We start from the raw sequence: 18,196 nt of genomic DNA on the forward strand, positions 1-18,196 counted from the left end.
ACTTCTCACTGAACAAACATTAAGGCATTTTACATGCATTTATGTGAAGTGATCAGTACCAGATGTATCCTCAGACTGCTGACTAGGGTCCAGATGTGGTAAATCAAGGCAGACAAAAAAATAATCTACAGGCTAAAGCTAGTTAACAGAAGTGACGCAATACCCTAAGGTTTCTTTATATGCCCATATGATGTTTTTGCACATTTCCTCTTGAATTCTTGTTCCATTAGAATTCAAGAGGTGAAGCCACAATTGGTAACATGAAGAACCATGTATTTCTTCAAATACACATAAATGCTAGACTAGCAAAGCCATTCCATGCAGAAGCTTGGGCATCTTACATCAGTTACATCAATGCATAAAACACTGAAAATCCAGTTCCAATTATTCACTGCACAGTCTCACTACTATTGTCAAGAACAACTGTTTGTATATACAATGATGACAAAGTGCTACCACATCATCACAGCAATCAGTTTTTTTAGAGATGCTTTTGGTACTGGGGACAGGGTAGGAAACATGGCTAAGCCTTACAGCTTAGCAGAACATGAAGAGCACTTCACGTTTTACCCTTCGCATTTCTCTTCCCCTCCACAGGATAATTTGAAAAAATGAAAGCATGCAGTAGAAACTAGATGCTAATATTTCTAGTGAAGAGACTGTCTTAATCACCTACCATTGTACAGTTCAATGATGGGCAGTGCAGGCAGCTGTAAACCACTGCTCGATTTGGTTCATCACAACCTCTAGCTTCAAACTGCTTAAGTCACACAGCCTCCTACCACCACAGGCTTCGAATAATCACTAATTATTGTTAAGAGATACACAGAAACCCCTGAAGCTAGGCCATTAGCATATGAGGCCTTCATTCAGTTCTCTGATCTATCACTAAGCTGCCTTGTGTTCAATTTTGGCAAGTCACTAAGTTTCTTAGGTCTTATTCTTCTCTTAGAGGCAAGTGAAAACAGACTGCCTGATGTGGTAGCAAGAGGACAAAGTATACTAGGAGATTAAGGCTCCCTCAGACAATAGCGAGGGGCCATGAAAGAACAAGTCTGGCCTTAATTAGTTCCTTTACTGTGGCCAAATGTACATCATTATGGCAATCATGAATTGAGTCAGCATGCCTACATAGGGACTAGCCATTTCCATTGCATCATCAACACAAGAACAAAAGATTGAGTAACTACACATTTTTCAGCCTTACCTACTGGCACTAGACATCTGTTTCATGGAGCACTGCCTTTAGGGGTATTTAAAGCAGAGAAACAATAAACCCTCCTGCAGCAACAGAAGGCACTCGTGGTGGGCCGTAGGGACCTCACCAATTCTTTTCCTTATTGGTTTTAATTATCCCCTCATTAATTGAAAACCTTTTCTAGTGAGCTAGTGACAATCTTATTAAGACAGACTTCTGCATAGAGATGGAGTTCACCTATTTACCTTCAACAGTTTTAGTGCAACACCTTAAAGAACAGACATCTTCCCCACTACTGTTTCCCTGTGGCCTTTAAAGGCAATCCATGTTTGTGCAACTGATTGTGTTAAACATTAAGACTTTAAATTGCACATGGAGAACTGAAGGTGTAAGTTAGTTTGCTAAAATGGTGGGGGACTGAGCCTATCCAGGTATCTTGTCCTCTTATTTTTTTTGGTACCATTACTGCTGAGCGAATCAGGAGTCAGATATTGACATTTTCCCCTCAAAGGGCTTGAATTCTCATTTATTACCTTCTAAGCTTGCTGCCATCTTTGAAAAAGGTTCCAAAGATCTAATACCTACCAATGAGTAACAAGACTGAGCACACCCCCACCACCACCCTGTCTTGCTGTGCTTGCTTTATTGCCAATAGAGCAGATTCACACAATAACACTTTATTAATACTGTGGGGCACTGTTCATGGGGATGGTGTCCTAAGTGGAATAGTAACATCTGTAATCATTGATACCACCTGTCCTAAGCAGATAAACAGTCTAAAAAAAAAAAAAAACACATTTCATCTTGTGTTCTTCAAGGAGTGAAAGAATGCCAGTAAGAATTTCAATTTGTATCCCATCAGAAATGCAAAGTTCACAATCCTTTAACCTCTCTTCTCAGAAGAGGGCTGGTTTCATGTACTTATAACCCAAATTTGACTGGAATTAGGTCTGCAACAGCACTGATGTAAGAATTTCAATAATTACTTCCAGGCTGTAGATGATCATTACAAAAGAAAGTAGATTAAGAAAAATTATCCAAGAAAGTAGCAAAAGCATAGAACACACTAAGTACTAAATTAGAAAAGTTAATTCAGTTTTAACATGGTACATTCTGAAGTTTATAAAAGAATAGGATTACCTGAAAAAGCAAATCATGGTAGTTCCTGTGATCAGCATCCTACTGTTTAAACATCAAAATCCAAAACTATAAATTGCACGTGTTGGTATTTCACTTCATTTCAATTCTTCCAAACAAAAACATTTGCAATAGTCCCCATGATCTCCAAAGAACAAGACCTCTGAGGCTTACGCAATGCTCATGAAGATTTGCAAGTCTTCTAGAAGCAACTTTTTTATTCTTCCTGCTTTTCCAGGGCCTTATGTATATTCAGCTATGGAAATGCTTCTGTTCCTTACAAGAGAGCTCATTGATTCTCTAAGCACAAGGGGATAGACCAGCATGCTAATTGAAAATACTTTTAAATTGCTTTTTTATTGTATTAGCGCTCTGTTTTGGTTCCTTGTTGCAGAGGATGAGTACTTCTTTCTAAACAGTGGAAACATTCACACTTGGAGCAGCAGCCTAATTCAGTATGCTTCCTTCATGCTGGACTGTACGGACATTCCTCATTGTAACATGTTCTACTTCAGACATGTCCTTTTTATTCAGCATGCCCTAGATGGTCATAGTTAAGCTGCTTATGAAATTCCAGCTGATTTTCATAGTTTTGTTTGTAACTTCACCAGATGCCAAGGACATTGTCTTAAATCCCTCCACACAAACACTTCACTCCTTAGTGAGTTGTATAATGAAAACTTCAGGTCCAGTATCATCCTGAGTATTTCTTTTTTTTTTTTTCCCCTGTTAAGTGACTCCCTCCTCTCAGCATTGCCTGTGAACACTGAAGAAACACTGCACAATCAGTTCATTTCTCTCTTGCTGAAACCAACAAAAAGTTCACTGTTTCTGCTGCCTCAGAGAATCTTTGCATAAAACCCTAGAATGAGAAACCTCAAACCATACCTCCAGTATGCAGAAATACATACTGTGCACTTAAGTCCATTGAGGTACAACCTCAGAAAAGACAGAGGAAGTTGTTCAAAGGCTGTGTTGTACAGCTGTAGTCAAATGAGTACCAAAGTCAGGCTTTTCTGTTGTTGGGAACATTACTAGGAAGGTAACATCAAAGAGGAACACATCCAAGAGGAATTAGTGATAAGTTCTCACCTTTCTCAGGAAACTGATCTTCAATCTGGTACCTCACCCACCCTCACTGGGCTAACTGTGGCCACCATCACTACCATCTGACTTGCTTCCAGCTATGTTTCTGCTCCAGGCAGCCCAAAGACAAGAAAGAAGCTGAAAACCACTGTGTATTTACAGAAAGAAAGCCAGCAGGAAAGTGAAAATAACCACCAAGTAGGTTACACCTTACCAGAAAATCCTGAAGAATTTGGAAGTTGCACACATCACAACCACTGCCCATGTACATCGCAGTCACTTGCAGTGGGCAGCAGCTCATTTGCAATATTTTGAAAGCTTAGTGCCTAACAGCGTTCCAATCCACCACAACAGGCAAATTTAGTTTAAGCACAGACATTAAGCTTCGCAATTCATGTCATCTGACCAGCATTCGAGTGTTTTTTCTTCATGTTACCTCTTACAATCATCCAAACAGACCCAGTACACTAGTGACCTCTCATACATCTTCCAGCACTCCCACTGGGTCATATCACTTCAGTATGCTCATGTGGATACTACTGTATAAAACAAAATGTGTAAAAGCACACACCAGTACTCTCTAAACCAAACAGTACAGCTTCTACAGAAAGTTATTTTCTGGACACTGCAGATCCAAACCACCAATCCAATCAAACTCCATACTAAAACCAGTAAACCTTAACTCCTAGGAACTCATCAGCTCCACTTGGCTGATAAATAAAAGTGGTTGCATTCAGTTAGAAGCCATGAGCCATGCTACAGACCCACAGCAGTAACAGATACTTAACCTCTGTGGTACTGCAGCATCACCTGGCCACTCATCAGCTAACAATCCAGGACAATGCTGAGCTATCAGTTTAACACCACCCATTCACTCACAGGTGTTTTATAGTCTCCCTTAAACTTCTTTGTTGTAAACTCCCACTGGCAAATCCAGAGTCCCTCAGGGGAAAGATGACAACTGCACAGTGATCACCAAAGAGGATCTTCCCTCATTTTTAATTCAACAAGTGGAAGAAAACACCCAGGCAACAAAAGCTACTGCATACATTATGAAAAGCCTGTAATGAATAATTAAGTGCTTGAGTGTATCCACAATAGCTATCCTCAGACATTTGTTTACTTCCTGAACAGGAAGGAAAATATCAGACCTTTGGCACAAGGATCACAGTAGTACTAGTAGCATACCTGCAAAAAGTTCAGACATGGGAACCACTAGGAAAAAGTTACTTCAGTGATACATGACAATCACAGGAGTTGTTACTGAAAAATACAGGCTTAAGGAGAACATTTCCATGGACGTTCCCTATGCAAATGGTTTACTTGAACAAAAGCAACACCATGTTTTGTGAGCAGACACTGATCTCTGAAAATTAAGACTAGCCTTCCACATGTTTCTACTTCCCTTTCACAGACTGGAATACACAGTGAATATGTATGGGGTCTCACTTCCCTTCTTTCATACAGCAGAGGAACTCATGTCCAACACACAAGGCTTTATCACTGAGAAATTTTGCCCTTACCCACTTATAAACAAGGTTCAGATGCTGTATATTGATAGCATCTTTTTGGGAGATGCAACTGAAGCAGGGCACTTCATACTAGCTAGAAGCTTCTTTAAATAGAACAGAATAGAGTATGGTTTCATCTTAATAGCAAGTTCAATTATCATAGCATAGAGACTACTTACATTTATCCTATGAAGGACAAACAAGCAAGTCTTACTCATCACACATTTCACAAGAATCTCTTCCATTTCCACTTGAGTTTCAGTATGTTCACTTCGATGTACTTTCAGTTGTCTCAAGTCAATACAGAAAAATCACAGCTGGGAAGTACCTGTCCTACACCACATTTTGCCCCTTCCCCATCCAACACAGGCAGACAGAAGGTAAATCAGCATGCCAATCCAACAGAACAGAAAATCTGTTTTCCATAGTGTCAGTTCTCACTGCTACAGCTAAAACAGCAGAAAAAAAAACAAGAAGATAATATCCAATCCAGAAACGGTGCTACTTTTGCCACAACAGTCCCTGAAAGAAAAAAGAAGCCTGCTGTCATCCTCAGACGAGTGATGTGCAAACTGTATTGAAACCATTTAACCCAATTCTTACACGACTTACAGTGAAATGACAAGGAAAAAATGGCCCTTTGATAACATGGTTTTATCTTCCTTAGGTGATAGAAGGAAATGAATTATTGCTTGCCCTGGCAGCTACTGCACCTACACAAAACAGTTCATTACATAGTTAAGTGGACAATGAAAGAACAATTTGATTCACATTACTTTATACCTAATCCAAAATAAACAAACTCATGAAAATGAGTCCTATTTTGGCTTCAGCAGAGGCTAGAGCAAGCCCATTTATCCAGAAACCTCTGAATGGAAATCAGAACTCAAAATCCAAACAGCTACACCTTAAATGACCCGTTCATTATAATCCTCATTGCAGATAACACCTGGAAATGGAATCAACTACTGCTTAGCTGTTTCAATGAAGACAGGCATCTTCTTGGCAAGATGCCAGTGACAAAGTATCCCATGTAAGGCCAGCTGAAGGGCATGGGTTTTTATCTTGGCTTTTGGTTATTGTGTAGCTATCCTGAAACAATCACCATCTCCCAAAACTTATTTTACATAGCTTTTCCTATAGTTCATATTAATTTGTTGGCTTTTGCATTCCCATAGACACTATTCCCCTTTTTAAAATTGACGAACTCCAAACTTGGAGAAGCAAGTTGTCTTACTTTTACTGCAAGGGGATTCAAAGAACAGCAGCACTACATTACTAGACTCATTTTGCATACCCTGTGTTATTACACTTAAACCTAGAAACAGGAACAGAAATACAAGTCGTTACCTTAGTACAAGCATCACTGAAGCACTTTCTATAGTCATTCCTAACATCTTAAACAGCAATTCATTTTTTACATGAGCATTAAGCAATACATGCCAAGAACCTGACCCACTCGTACCAAGTGCTTTACAAGAACCTTGTTAACAACCTATTCTCCATGAGGGACTGTATAAGCTGCATGGGGAACTAACATCACAGCAAGTTGGTTTCCAGGTCTAGAAACACAGCTTACTCAAACGCAGTGCTCAGGCCTGTTCACTGAAGGCTTCCAGTTAGAATCAGTATTTTGGAAAGCAGGTTCTGGAAACTCCAATGGTAAGGGCAAGGCTGGGAAGGGCTGTCTGTCTTCATTCAAAACCAGAACTATTGATTATACAAGAGCCATCAAACATTCCCACAGCAATTCAAGGAAGTCTGTCTACATAAGCCTTCAACATGATTTTTTACTGAGTTGTGTGCTACATGAAAAACCTACTTTGGTTCACTACCCTCAACATTTTCTAAACATACTGAATTGATACCTACATAATTCATTAATAAGTATTACACTTGACCGATAATTCTTCTAAGTAATACTGTATATAATTAGCAGAAAAGACTACAGAAGTACTGATGCACCTGTTAATTCTTCGAATTTGTTTTAAAGTAGATTATAAGTAGAAACATTATTCTACCAGCTGAAAGCTGCCATCCTTCACAGTCACTACCTCATAACAGTACATGTAACACTACACAGTCAATCAAGGATAAAAAGCCAGGTGCATTACCAGAAAAGATAGCTCAAGCAAAACTAAATCACCTTTTTTTACAGCAACTTCAGCTTGTCCTCAAGAATGCATAGCAGTCTGTTTGAGTACATGCAGTGCAACCTCTACACACCTTTCAGTATGAAGAAGCAACAGATGCCACAAGGAACAACAATAAAACTTCCAACATTTGGTCGTCTTCAAAATAAAATGCTGTAGAAGGCTTGTTGTACAGGAAAACAGCCTATCTAGGGAGAGAAAAAACAGTTACTCTCATCACATCATCTTACAGTGAAGAAGGAAAAGTAAAATACACTGAAAACATTGCATCACTTCAAGCATCTAAGGTAGTGACAGCTTAGCATTCCTCCCATACAAGACAAATATGTTCCAGCAAGTGCTACTGAACCCTAAAAGGTACATCTAACCCAAGAACATAGTATTGGCACAGCATACCCACACAAAAAATCACCTCAGTACAAGTACATTAAAAATAAAAAACACCATGACTGAAGTTGTTAGTTGTGCGAATTGTAGCAGACAAAGTTGAAAATCACGTGCTTTCTGGAAATGGGGTACACTTTGGCAAAAAGAATTTGTTATCAAAATGAAGAGTTCTTCCATTTTCTCACTTCTCCTAATCATCATCCAGTTCTCCTTGCATGGAGATCTAGACATGTCAGTTAGGCTTAGTAAAATGTATGTATCCCAACACATGGGAACTCCTGTGCTATGTGAAAGGATAGCTGTCATCTGAGTTCATACACAGCACCAGTGGAACATTTCCTACTGTGGGAGGTAGAAGTCAAACACTCTGTTCCCTTACAGTTGTAGAACAGAAAGGAACTGCTTGAGAACAGACCAGATCCTCTCTGAAGCTCTCAAGAGCTAACAGGCAGTTATCATACACTGTTTTCTTTTTTACCCCACCAAAAGATGAGACTGAAAAGGACAGTCCTCAGCCAAGCTTGCCTTTCTGACAGTTACACAGTTGATTATAGCCAGCAAGGAAAAATACCCAACTTTTCCCCAGGATTGAGTTTACCTTCAATAATTTTTCCACAATAGGAGCGATATTACTGTTTCCATAGAGTTACAAATCCAAGTTATGAGGAAGCTATGAGGGAGCTTTAGCAGTTAAAAGGAGGAGAGTAAGGTTAAGTTCTCAAGTGCACCTGAATCTTGCTTAAAGAGACTTCAGACTTGTATTAATATCAGCCTTATACGCAGATATGTATCAAAGCACTGATTTAAATTTCATTGTAAGTTTAATTGGAAAATTGAGAGCTAAGTAATATAACAAATGTTCTCAAAGTTATGATTTATTAGTGAATTCAGTATGCAGTACCCTGAACTAATATTTGCCTAGAAATCTCTCTACTGTGAGTCTGAAGAGCAATATAACTGCTACAGCCACCCACTGGAAGACTGGAAGACATTTATGTCCATTCTGTCCAAGTGCTCTTAAGACCTTCAAAATGCCTAAAACCTGTTTAAAGTGCAAAATAGTATAGCAATTCCGAGGAAAAGAACAATTCCACAGGATTTTTATTTTTGTTTTTAAACAAATGGGATCAGATAGCTTGAGTTGACACATGGTATCAAAACTGGGATGACTTCACTGTTCCTCAGTCCATGGAACTACAGCAAGGGGAACACAACCTACAAGTATTTTGAAGACAGCTAACAACTAGAGTGGTTTAAGTTCTGCTTTCAGCACAAGTCAGGCATGAATATGTCACCAGAAATGAAAGCTGGATGCCAAATGATTGAGAAACATCTGGTGCATTCCAGAAGCACAGATAGATGCGCTCGTACCATCTATCATCTCTGTTTGACATTACAACTGAGGAGAAACTGACTCTCAAAGGACTTGAAGCAGAGAAGCTAGCAGCTTGTCAGAGCTATTTATCTTGGTGTTTCTTCCCTAAAATGTTGTCTTGCACTGGAAAAAGACATCTGTATGAAAAAACAGAACTCTCTCAGCACTTAACATTACTCTGCTCCTTCCCTTTTTGTTTCTCAAGTGCCTGAAATGAGCTTTTGGGACATTTGAACTATCTTCCCTCGTATTCCCATCAACAGCAGATCACCATTTAGAGGGGAGAGGCATTAGGAGTTTCTGTAAGCCTCTCTAGTTTTTGCATGTCCTTTGTGCAGTTTATCTACTTCACTGATATTCTCCAATTATTGGTGCTGGTTTTGTTGCACAGCAGGGAAAGATTAAGATGTTACTACACACACTTAACAGAAAGTGTTTATTCAAAGTGACATTTGACACATTGTACCACTGGCAACAACTTCTGTTAAGCTATTTTAACACCTCCAGGGTTTTTTTTTCCTCTGGTTCCTTCAGAGGGTCACTTAAACCTCTATCACTTCTCACCTCTTCATCTAGCAAGGTAAAACGAACAGAGGCTCAGCACCTTGCAAGACTAAAGAGCAGTACTGAAAGGTTAAATGGGAAAAATTCAAGGTCACTGGATTACATCAAAAAACCTGCAGGACACGCTCAATAGCACTTCCTAACAGAAACTGACAGAGCATTTTGGAGGCAAAGCCTCAGCACCGCTGCCAATGCTTTGCAGGGCAGCACTGAGCCCCAGCCACCAGCTGCCCAGCACATTCTGCTCTGCAAGCCGTGGGTCTGAAGCCTCTCTGTGTCAGAAGCTCCCACATCATGGGAAAGATGGACCCAGACTGCTAAGTGAAAACAGCTTAATTTCCACTCTAACAGAGCACCGGCAGCACGAAGATGCAAGCCCTCTGCTGCCCACAGGGCTGCAAGAAGCAGCAAGACTACTGACAAGTGTCCTATTACTTCTGACACCAGTGCTTGGGGAAACCTTGTAAGACCACGGAAGTGCTACCGCAACTCATCTGAAAGCTACCACCCCAGACATTCCTGCAGGACAGGCTTCATTATAGAGAAATTAATGACTTCACCCTCCGTGTAACTCCAGAGCTCCTTAACTATGTTCAAGATGAGCATTTTGTATTTTTGGAGTGTGCTCAAAAACATGAGTTAGCTTGCCTCATATCCTCTGTTTTTATACAATCCAACTGCTTTAACGCCCTGTTCACTGTGCTCTGCTTCTGAACACCTGCCCCGCAGCAGCAGAAACAGCCCAGGCCAATCACCCACCTCTTACTGCTATTTCTCCACAGAAGATACAGGCATGCGAACTCCAGACATTGCACACAGAATTAGGAGAAAATCTGCCTTGTTAGCTATCAAATAGTAACCATAACAGGATATCCCCACACACCAAGCATCTAACATCTACAGACAGTTACCCACAGCACCTCTGTGTAACAGCACCTCACCCACCAGTTCTAAACCCACAGCTCCATGCAGCTGGACACCTACAAGCTGGAAACTGTCCTTTCAGAACTGGCATTTGAGAATTTATTAGGGTCCTTTTCCCCTATGAGATCATCTGGCAGCAGTCACCCTAATTCCCAAATACTAATATTAATACAAAACTTGCATGGCTTCATGTACAACCTTCTGAAGGCACCCTACAGTTCTGACCCTTCATGAACATGCTCATCTGTTGTCTTGCCAAAAAGGAAGGATTAATAGTGCAGCCACATAAACCTTTTTCTTGGGTGGATATTTGTTAGCCACCAAAATTAAATACAAGAATCAAGTATCTATATAGGGATAAAAAAAAATCTGAAGTGTTTAGTGGTTTCACTGGGAAGTGTTTATTATGTGCAAGTCTTGCATCCTAAGTTTACCTTTAGATCATAGCTGTCCCACACTGTATAACTTTAACTGTCAAAACACAAAAACAAATTTTATACAATGCTCACCTGCATGACTTTTTTTCTGTGACAGCCACTAAGGATATGGCAGCATACATCTACAGAGGATTCATCAGCCATGAAAGAGTTTTATTTCTGTTCCATGATTGGAATACTCATTTCATTTAGAAACAATTCCCCACAGTAAGGGAGAGGAAGAACAGCGCAGTTATTCCACATTTTTTTGGAAGAGAGGCTCCAAGGGTTTCTTCCCGAAGCTGCTTTACCAGCAAAACAGTACTGCTTATTAAGAAGGAAGTAAGGGAAAAGAAAAACAGAGATGCCCTTTACCACCCACCTCACCAGTAAGATAGCCACATTTAACACAAATGAGGAAGACGGTGAAACAAAAGCAGGGACAGACCTGCCCTTTGTGTCACCTGCCAACACCACTGCCAGCAACAAAAGCCTCCCATGTGTCGACTGTGGCCCAGCAGCCACAGCAGCATGAGGAGAGGCAGCAGAGGGCTGGAGACCCCAAGCCCCACAGGAGTGCAGCGGGGCTGACAGGGGGCTAGGCCCGACACACATGGGGCTGGGTGGTGCTCGTGCCACAGGCAGAAGTCAACCAGTAAACACAGCAGTCACCATGGTTATTTTAAATTTCGGTTGGAGATGATTGAGGCAGGAAGTGGTTAGATAAAAAAAGTATCTGCAAGATTTCCTCAAACGATAGCTTCCTCACCTAAGGTCTTATTTGGATACTTGGCCTTGAAACACTAACACGCCATTTACGCTCTTTCCAGCTCTCACATTTGCATTCACAGCACCCACAGTGGCTTCCCAGCTTTACCAACACACCAAAACAAAGTGTTAGAGAACTTTGTGAATGGGATAAGCCTTTAAAAACTCTTAAGGTATAACACAGATCACATATGTATGAGTTCCACTGTACTCCACCCAGCGATAGCTATCAAGCAAGCATCTCCTGCTGGCCTCCCAACATGCCAAATGCAAACAGCACGGACAGCATAGTGCCAAGGAAACAAGCTACTCACATCTACTCTAATGTGCTGTATTTTCAATGCAGCAAAGTCCTCCAGGATTAGGAAAACAAGCCCATTTTTCTTCCCCTTGAGCATTTGATCTATATTGACTTCCTACAGCTTCCATCAACTATCTAGTTATTTTTACTTAAAAAAAAAAAACAGTACAACTGATTTTAAAACACACACACAGCCCAGTTTAAGACTCCTAAAAACTACTAACTGACCTGACTACACTTTTTAGTAGATGCCAAATACCAGGTCTACTTTAAAGGTGGTTATAACAGGCTTAGATGACAGGAGCAGCTAGATGGCCTCAAAGGTTCCAGTCCTTTCACACCTAATGACACTTGTGACACGAAGAACCACAGCTTGCTGAACTGTTCCCACCTTTATTATTTTTGAAGAATAGGTTCACAAAAAATAAATTAAGAACACAGGTCAGCTCATGTTTCCAGACTTTTCTAATAAACAATATTAGAAATGGGAGTGGCTGGGGCTTTTTTTAATCATACAAATCGAAGCTGGTCTGGCAAACAGTTATGAGTGCCCTCCTGCAAATGCTTCTTATAAGCTGCAGCTGTAACTCAGAAGTAATATTATATTCCCACTCTTCTACAAAAGCATAACATTTCTTTGTGAACATTTTGTGATTTATGATTTCATTTTCCCCCCATGTCCAGCACCATACTTGCAAGAATGTAAGTAGTTGCATAGATAAAACACAAGTATTTTTTAAGAAAACCCACTACACTCTTTAAACATTTTTTCATTGTGCCCTTTGAAGCCTTCTTCTTTAAAAAATATTTAAAGAAATAATCTTCTAGTTGAAAACCTTGTCTCTTTGCTATTTCATCTCTCCAGAACCCAGATCATTATGCTCTCCCCTTCATGTTTGTTTACTCTGGAGGGCTACTCCTCTACGAGAGCAGAAGACAGATGAGCTAACTGAAAGCAAAGCATATTATTACTTGCAACACCACCCAAATCCTTACCCAAAATCTGAGCACCATCCCACCTCCACAGCCCTGCTCCAACATTATTTAATGAGAAAATACTGCAAGTCATGAAGTTTGCTTCATAATAACAGACTGTTACAGAGTTAAGACAAACATTGTGCAATTCAGTTAAAAAATGGCATCGTATTTCCCACACCCTCCCTCCCCCAAGTTCAGTTTTATTTATTTAAGATGGTGCCATTTTGGTGGTCCATTTTTACAAAGAGGTCAACTGAACGCTTCTGACAATTAAGAAAATAGCAGACTGTGGTGAATGGGAAGAAACTGTTACACCAAATATGATGTGGGTTTTCCTGGCAACAGACCACAGCTGCTTATCATTCAGCTATGCCCTCAGATGAGGTTTTTCACTCACTTGGGAAGACCGATATCCCAGGGCTGGAATTCAAAAGCAAAGAATTTAAATTCACAAATAACTTGATGCAATTTATACCATGATACAGAAGCCTCAATGATACCTTTGGGGTTTTCTGTTTACTCATTCGTTGGATTTTTTGTTTTTGTTTAAAGCCTGAGGAGGACAGTGAAACAAACTCACAGATGGAAGAGACAAAGAACCATTCAAGCTCAACAGATCTTAATCACAAGTTTTTGTGGGTTTCCTCCAGGAACAGGCAAGCCAAACAATTCCTATTTGTGCCACGCAGCCCTCCACTTAATAAATGTGTTCCTCATCCTCCTCTCACGTTATTGATGGCTCGGGACAGGGCTCTCATAGCACCACCCTCTGTGGTCTCCCGATGCTCACGATACAGACCTACCAGCCAGAGGCTCCCATAAGAGCCTGTGGGTGTAATTGAGGCCCTCGGCTAACACCCTGTCAGCAAGAGCCATCCACCTCCCCTGACAGCTGCTGGGAACACATCCAGGCTGCTGTCTCTGACAGTGCCTGGGGACTTGCTATCTCGCTAATAAATACAGGGAGGCCAGAAATCTCCTTCCACCACACTGAAAGAACAGCAACTTACAGCCAGCACAAGCTGGGAAGGAGGGAATGGTCCTGCTCATGGCGGTTACAATCTCTCAGAGAAAGAAGAAGGGGTTTGAGTACACAGCCTCAGCCGGAGGTCGCTGCCTCTGTGCTAAGCCACCCTCACTGCCCACGGGGCAGGACAGGACAGCACACGGCTCCAGCTCTGCAGAGAGACCTGCACCTCGGCTCCTGCCTGACAGGGCACTGGGAAAAGAAAAAGCAGCCCAACAAGCCACGGAGCCACAGACTGAAGTAAGTGCTAACAAAGCAGATCTAGATGATTCCTCACCGAGCAGATGGATCTAAGTTCAACGCTCTGCATGCCCAGCTTAAGTTACCTCACCGATCGCAACCCCCGGCTCTGCTCTGCCTTCCCGCGATGCACGAGTGGGTTTCAGGGCGAAGAGGACTCGAGGTGAGCCGATGCCGCCGGGCAACCCCGAGGCGCCCCCCACCCACCCACCCACCCCGACCTCGGGGGTGCCACCACCAGCGGCCGGCCCGGAGCGGAGCGGGGGCACCGGGACCGCGGCTGAAGCCTAGCGCGGCGCAACCGCGACGGAGCCCGAGCCCGAGCCTCCGCCCCGAGCCCCCAGCCCCCAGCCGGCCCCAGCGCAGGGCGAGCAGAGCGCGGCGGGCTGCCCGTTGCCCCTGCCCGCTGCACAGCCCAGCCGCCGGCTCCGTGGCGGCCGCAGGGAGCGGGCCGGGCAGGCGGCGCGCGGGTGGGTGCCGGGGGGGCCGCGTGTGCGGTGCCGGGGCGCCCCTACTCACCCGCGGGCCCCGCCGCCGAGCCGCGGCCCCCACTTCCTGTGCGCTAGGAAATGAGCGGGCGGAGCGTGCTCCCGGCCGCCCTTAAAGGGGCTGGCGCCGGCCCCCCGACCGCCTCCGGGGCGGTGGCCGGGCCGCGGCAGCGCTGTGGGGGCGCCCCGGATCCGCACGTGGCGGCGGCACCGGCCCTGGATCCGCCCCGCTCCTTACCGCCGCCCCGCCCCGCCCCGTTAATGCCTCGCCCGTCCCCAGCCTTGCGCGGTTGTGAGGTGGCCGCTGAGGGCAAGGGGCTGGGTCCGTGACAAGGAGACCTGACGGGAGTTGTTCGCCACTCGCCCCGGTGTTTAGTTACAGCCCTGTATCAGTTCGTTAGTTCTTCAGTTCATCAAATAAAAATAATAATACTAAAAAAAAATCTGTAGGTATTTTAGCTTAAAAGGACATCAGATTGAGGATCGTGGGCACTATATGGCAGTCTGTGTGGAGGGTAGTCTGTAATGACTGTAAAGACAATCTGGTCCAACCATCACTGTACCACCAGCATCACCCACTAAACCATGTCCCTAAACACCACTACCAACCTTTCCTTGAACACCCCCCGGGACGGTGACGCCACTACCTCCCTGGGCAACCCATCCCAGTGCCTGGCTGCTCTTTCTGAGAGGAAATGTCTCCCCATTTCCAACCTGAACCTCCCCTGGCACAACTCAAGGCCATTCCCTCTAGGCCTATCACTAGTTAGTTATCTGTGAGAAGAGGCCGACCCCCAGCTCCTCGCCACTTCCTCTCAGGTAGCTGTAGAGAGCAATGAGGCCTGCCCTGAGCCTCCTCTTCCCCAGACCGAACACCCCTAGCTCCCTCAGCTGCTCCTCACAGGACTTGTGTCCCAGGCCCTTCAGCAGCTTTGTAGCCCTTCTCTGGACACGCTCCAGGGCCTTGGTGTCTTGAAGTGAGGGGCCCAAAACCATACACAGTACTCGAGGTGCGGCCTCACCAGACCAGAGTACAGGGGAACCATCACCTCCCTAGTCCTGCTCGCTACGTTCTTTCATAACCATATATGAAATATATCTGGCCCTATTCATCAAAAATCAATTCATGTGCGCTCAGAAGTGACCAAGGATCAGTTCTGTGAAGATCCGTGCCCCACACTCTGCCGGTTTGCCCACAACACCACGGTGCAGCGTCACCCACATGAGGCAGAGGCGGGCATCGGCACTCTGCAGAGCAAGGCCTCGCAGGCTCTCGGCAGCAGACGCTGCCATCCCCAGCACATTGTGGGTGCGTCAAGTTCCTACCCAGCCCAGTACACAACAGCCCTTTGACTTCTGGCAGACTGAAACTAGCCCCTTCATAAATATCCCCTTGCCCTGTGCACTGCACAACCTGAGGGAGAGCTGGATGGTGAGGAGCCTGATCTGCCTGGCCTAAATTCCAAGCCCGCAAACAGTGTGAACAAAGAAGGTCTTTCCAGAGAATGGCTTGAATACGCTGTGGTTTTAAATAGGCAGGGATTTTCCATGCAGACTGGGAACTCTCACTGCTCTTTGCTGTCAGGCCTCACTTCACTGCTCTGTTCTACTAACAGCTGGGCCGCACCTCATAGCAAACCAGCATATGGGGAAAACGTGTGAGGCTGGTGTGACTGGCAGTCAGCATGTACACTTTCCTAAACTTTAAAAGTTGTTGTGAGAATGGATCCTTGAAAGATATCCTTCAAAACATCTTTAAAGAAACTCAAAGAGAGGAGAGCAGGTTTTAGATTTTCATATATGCGTTCCTGAAACTAGGTAAACGTGGGCTTGTTCTTTCTTTCTAAACTATATGTAAATATACTGCTATTTTAAATCTGACCTCATACAGAGTTTCAGTATTGCTTATTAGAGATGACTCTCGAGTACCACCCTGCTCTCGTTCGAGCTCCGTGTAGTGATAAATGCATCGGAGTTTACTAGACGTCTGTGCTATTTTACTGAATCTGGAGATTGCAGAGTTCTGCATACATAATATTATCTCCAACTTCAAGAAGATAACGGAATGGAAATAACCACTGCCACCCAGCCGATTTCATTAATCGATACTATGAAGTAGGTCAAAAACCAAATTGACAGCCCTGCATCATGCGCTGGTTGGCCTACAGAGAGCAACCATACTGAATATCATCCTTCGCGCTTCCCAGGCACCCCTTTTCTGTGCGAAGGCTGGTTGCTGCTATGTGCTGCAGAGACTGACTGGTGATTGCACACAGAATGCTGCTGCTTCTTTAAGTGATGCCTTCCTCTACTTTAGAGTTTCTTCACTTCTGAGAAGATTACTTTCTTTTTCTTCAGCTTGAGAGAAGGCAAGAATAGGTTTCTTAAATTCTAGTAAAAACAACTTGGGTATTGATAGTCATATCTGTATAAGAGGCGTACCACAAGAGGAAAAAACGTTTTTGCAGTTATGTTTATATATAACTTCCTGACTGTTCTATCAAAATGAGCCATTCCAAGAGTAGACGTTCCTTCATAACTCAGACCTGTATTCATGCTGACAAATGTTGTTGTTTCTATTTGATCTTAGTATTACAGCCCTACAGAGGAATTTCTGTTTTGTTTGTGAATAAATAATGCAATAAAACATTAGCAAACGTCTGTTTTAAGACAATTCATTTCAGCTGGGGGAATTTTCCTTAGAGAGGTGTTTGGAGACCTCCTAATATCTGAATTCAGTAAGTATGTTTATATGGGTGACAGCTTTTTATTTTATTAAAACATTATGATAGGATGATGATTTTAGAGATGTGGAGACAGACTTTTAAAATATTTTGCTAGAACTCTGGTAAATGGTGTTCTTAAATTGGTGCAGCTAGGGAAAAGGAAGTGGCTGGCAATAGCTGATCTGAAAAGTTTTCCAGAACAGCATTAGCTCCAGCCTCTAGTGCTTTTTGTTTTTTCTTGTCTTTGTATTTTTTTTAAGCATATGTGTGGGCTGGAGGGGAAGAAACAATAGAGAAAAGAGAGGAGCTGATCTGAGAACATGATGCCAAAGTGAAGGAGTAATGCAAATGAGACCAAAGGGGAAATTAGAAGGAAAAAAAAAAAAAAAAAAAAAGGCAATCCTTCAACAGTAGATATTTTTGTTCTCTTATCCTCTCGAGCTGAAATAAAATGTGCATGTAGAATAAGAAAAATGGTCTGTTATTTTGCCTCAAATTTCAGAGCTTTAATTGCCAAACAATAGTCATTAGTTCGCTGTGACACAGGGCTTTTTGTCAAATACTACAGCTCAGCCTTACTGATGGCACAGCTCCAACAATGATCCCATGTGAAGCTGCTTTCTTTCTTTATCTTTGTTTTAATTGTTGCAAATTATTTATAACAGATATTGAGCAACACAACTGAAAGTTTAATCATCTTGATTTATATATTGTCCTCATTTTGAGCTTTTATGCCAAATTATGTTCCATAACCGTTTTGTCGCTCGTCCTGTCCAAACACATCTTGTGCTATGGGCTATGAAATAAGGGGTCACAGAGGAGGTAATTCATTACCGCAGAATTAACAATGCGAAACTCTACCTCAGGCACAGATAATGATGCTGTAGCGTGAGCCTCAACCAAGTCACCGAAACGCT

At 43.0% G+C, this 18,196-nt stretch overlaps 1 protein-coding gene across 4 annotated transcripts in view; it reads right to left on the reverse strand.

Annotated features, from left to right (window-relative positions):
* CSGALNACT2 (chondroitin sulfate N-acetylgalactosaminyltransferase 2) overlaps positions 1 to 14,628 on the reverse strand; it is a 31,135-nt gene extending 16,507 nt beyond the window's left edge. Inside the window, exons 1-2 of one of the 4 annotated variants that reach the window (XM_032191256.1) lie at positions 14,585 to 14,628; positions 7,159 to 7,269 (exon numbers count right to left, since the gene is read on the reverse strand). The gene's annotated coding sequence lies outside the window, so the exon portion shown is untranslated. The other 3 variants (XM_032191257.1, XM_032191258.1, XM_032191259.1) reach the window with 3 other exon arrangements.
* Positions 14,629 to 18,196: the final 3,568 nt, after the last annotated feature.

Source organism: Aythya fuligula, chromosome 7 (genome assembly GCF_009819795.1).
Source record: "Aythya fuligula isolate bAytFul2 chromosome 7, bAytFul2.pri, whole genome shotgun sequence".
Classification (NCBI taxonomy): Eukaryota; Metazoa; Chordata; class Aves; order Anseriformes; family Anatidae; genus Aythya; species Aythya fuligula.